Source organism: Lactuca saligna, chromosome 8 (genome assembly GCF_052625555.1).
Source record: "Lactuca saligna cultivar CGN05327 chromosome 8, ASM5262555v1, whole genome shotgun sequence".
Classification (NCBI taxonomy): Eukaryota; Viridiplantae; Streptophyta; class Magnoliopsida; order Asterales; family Asteraceae; genus Lactuca; species Lactuca saligna.
This window is the reverse complement of record NC_136424.1, coordinates 18,209,306-18,213,373: the sequence shown is the minus strand read 5'-3', so window position 1 is coordinate 18,213,373 and position 4,068 is coordinate 18,209,306. Positions and strand designations below refer to the sequence as shown.

Here is a 4,068-nt window from a genome sequence, read left to right as displayed (position 1 = left end):
CAATAAAAAATCAAAAGTTAAAAAAAACACGAAAAAAACTTAAAAGATATATTAAAAACATTTAAAAAATCAATATTAATCAAAAAATAAAAATAAAAATAATGAAGAAAACATAAAACATAAATAGAAAAACATAAAAAGCTAAAATTCAAGTTTAGTTTTATCTATAAAAAAAAAAAAGTGAAAGGCTTACATAAATAATGTTTCATGAACGTTCGTCACACGTGATTAAATTCTCGATATCGTATTACGTTTAACGGACATGCGTTGCATGTGATTGTATCACATACAAAGACAATGTTTGACGTTCTTGCTCTTAATGAAATGGGTAGTTGAGAATTGTACTCTTCCTACTGTTTTTTTACATTCATACCGGATCCAAACCCTTATGCTTATAAGTATTTATTTATAATTATGTGTGAAAATATGTATTTATATGAATCCATACATATTTGAAAGAATATTGACATCAATTTAGTGGTAAAAAAAACCAAAGAGATTTTATTCCATTGGTATTAGGTGTTGCTTTTCTTTTCTAAGATCAAAAGTTAAAGTTTCGTCGTAGATATAGGTGAAATTAGATGTATATTTATGAATAAATTAGATTATCCGGTTAAAAAGAAAGAACTTATAAAATGGGCCACTCTTGATTCTGACCAATCTAGCCATCGATGGGAATATTTTTAGGATGTCAATGGTTACCATTCTAACAATGATAAAGAATTTGGTTATCTGAACCTAATGACACATTTGCTCTCAAGGTCCCCACATTCCAACTTCCCCAATCCCCATGTCTATAAATAAAGAAATTGATGTAAAGTGCATACGGATCTTTTGAAAATCATTTTATATAATTTTATCATGATGAAAGGACCTTGGAATCGGACTATAACCTTGTAATATTGATAACACGGATTATTTTCTAAAATGGAAAAAAAAAAAAATAATAATAATAACATCCAAACCATTAACAAAACTAAATTAATTATTTTAGCATCATAATCAATACATATGAACTTCTATCTTATCTTAAACTTCTCAATACAACACATACATTAATTAGATTATATCCATCTCTCTCCAAAGCCATTATTTGCAAGAGCTTGTTCAATGAGTCCACCATCGATCCATGCTACAAAAACACAAATAAGCATGAATATATCAGTTCAAAATCCTTATGAAATAACAAAGATAAAACAGGAAAATAATCATTCATCTTCTCATTCCATGTTTATGCGTATCATCTCAACTTTCAATGAAGTTTCGTTTCTTGTTACATAATCAAAATAACAAACATATATATAATGTTAATTACTTACCTTCATCTCTTTGTTGGAGGATCAAATATATAATCTTTTGAAGATGGAAAGACTTGATTCTTTTTTGCATCTCCTCCACCACCAAATGTCATGTTGAGAATCTTCTCTCCCAATTCTTCAAAAATCTTCTCTTTAATTTGACCCCTTCTTGGTGGAATCATGTTTTTCTCTTTCTTCTCTCCACTCTTCCCTTTACCCTCCATTTTCTACTTCAAGATTTTGAGGAATGAACAATCTTATTGTAGCTAAAAGGGTTGTTATGTGTGTCTATATATATAATATTTGGAAGAGAGAGAGAGAGAGAGAGAGAGAGAGAGAGAGAGAGAGAGAGAGAGAGAGAGAGAGAGAGAGAGAGAGAGAGAGAGAGAGAGAGAGATTTCAAATCTTGACTAGGATTGCTTTGAGACTAAGTGGGACCATTGTCCATTGATAGATGTACTGGTCATAACAACACACACTTGTATCTTCCAAAATAGCTAGTAAACTTGTAAAGTTAACACAGCTGTCATAAATAAGTTTGAAATTCAGGTCTTTATATTCACAAGAATGTGATGTGACCTTGGAATCCGTACCCTTTATTTATAAACACTTTAGATTTTGTTCGAAAGTGCAGTCATGTTGGTCATGGGATTCAATGAGGTGTGAACATGTACAAAACTAACAAAAGACCTTGTTTTTTTTTTGTCATAAGTGAGGTGGGTTTGCATTGGTTAAGTTTTATGGGCCCATCCTTTTGTCTCGTTTTTCTCCCAACCATATTTTTAAGACAAAAGGAAGATATGAAGAATTGGAAATAGTGGTATTTGGTAATTGGTGGGGTTTATATTTGATTGACTTGGAATGGATAACAAGTCGGAGATAGTCACATGCGCAAGGGCGGCCTAGTAAATATGATCGTTATTTATTTTATTTTTGTAAATGATAGTAATAGTATATATTATTTTTATAAATTATTATAAAATAGCTATAAAAGTGAAAAACGATCTAAATAATCATTATTTTTACAGTCAACTATCTGTAAAATTCTGACTTACTGAGATTTTCTTTTTGTGGCAAAACAATGTCATTTTGCTTTGTGTGACTGCAAAAACCTAGCGTTGACTATGAAAAAATGTCATGAGCTGCCAAAATATCATGGGCCAAAGGCCGGTTCGGTTGGGAGGGTATAAAAACCATTTTTTTTTTTAATTTTACTCAACATTTTCACAAAATACTACCAAATTCACTTTGAAGAAAATGGTTCGACATATGGATGAAAGTGGATCCAAACCCGGCCCGGGTGGACTCGGACTTGAAAAACCTGGAACCGATTAACGAAATTTTGTAGGATCGGAAATAGGACCGTTATATAGGAACTGCTTCTGGTTTGGTTCCAGGTACGGTACCGGATAAAGTGAGTCTAAAATCGAAAAACCCAGAAACATCAAAGTGGGTAGAGTGGAACCGGGTAAAGTGGGTTTAGAAACGGAAAAACCAGAATTTTTTTGTAATTACTTGCTACTTTGTAACATCCGATTTTCAGGTATTTCCATTTTAGCACTTAAAGTTTGCATTATTGGTCCCTTGTTGAAAGACTTGCACTTCAACTCGTACGTTGGGCGTAGATGTGAGGTACGCGCAACGTACCTATGAGAGACATGGAACGTGGAAGCCATGCTAATATGTTGGGCGTACATGTGGTACGTGGGGTGAACTAACTCGGTCTCTAAACCCTAAATTTTAGGGTTTCACCCCCTATTTAAAGATTAACTCACCCTTAGACCTCCCATAATCAACCTCCACTCCTTCCAAACCCTAATGTCGAGCCCAAGCCTTGTGTGAGAAGATTTTGAAGATTGTTAGTGATTTTAGTGCTCTCTCGTTGAAGAAGAGGACCATTGAAGAATTTGTGGATCCAGAAACTACCTTACTTTGTGCATCTTTTGAAGGTATAAAGTTTATACCTTGATGTGCTTCTTTTTAGATCTCCATAGATGAGTTTTTATGAGCTTTTTGTTCCAAAGCTTAGACCTTTGTGAGTATGGGTTACTCCAGAGTATTTTGGATGTCCTTTTAGATGTATTAGAGTGCTTAGATTCATAAAAAATGGTTGCTTGATGGTCCCTTTCTAGCCATGTAAGAGTTTGGTGGTGTTGAGTATGGATTAAGTTAGGGTTTTAAGGTTTCAGCTCTTTTCAGCCATGCAAAGGCTTAAATTTATGGACTTTAAGGATTAAGAAGCTTTATGGAGGTCAGATATATTTTTGGATGGCATGTCTTAACGATTAAGACATTTTGGAGTGGTTTTGGGATCAAACGACGTACTCCTAACGTACTTCTGGCTACGCCCAGCGTAGCCCGGCGTGACGTCGACCTGCTTGGTTCTTTGAGTACGCCGCGTGTAGGAGTGTATGCTCAACATACATGTTGGGTAGTTGACTTTTACTAACTTTTGACTTTTAGTTCAAATTTAGGGTTTTGGACCATGAAAGGGGAAAAATGGTCTTTCCCCCCCAAGGGGATTAGTTATGGGATTTAGACTTGTGAGTTGAGTTATGGACCTTAATTATTAGTTAGGGTTAATTGTTGTGTTATTAGGAGGAGTCTAGTTCCAGCAGTTTGGGTGTGAGATTTATCTGTCGTAAGTATCAGGTGAGTCTCCTCACTTATTCTTACCTGTGTGGTAGAATAGTTGTATCTGTGATGACCAACCGGGTCTAAATGTTATTGCTGTGTTATGCTATTTATGTGTGACTGAGACTACTGATAG

The 4,068-nt window shown here is 34.3% G+C and overlaps 1 long non-coding RNA gene across 1 annotated transcript; it reads right to left on the bottom strand.

Annotated features, from left to right (window-relative positions):
- Positions 1-967: 967 nt before the first annotated feature.
- Positions 968-1,777, bottom strand: LOC145012643 (uncharacterized). The gene is made up of 2 exons (XR_013664609.1): positions 1,320-1,777; positions 968-1,132 (listed from the first exon to the last, which is right to left on the bottom strand). It is a non-coding gene; the product is annotated as an uncharacterized LOC145012643 (long non-coding RNA).
- Between the last annotated feature and the right edge of the window lie 2,291 nt (positions 1,778-4,068).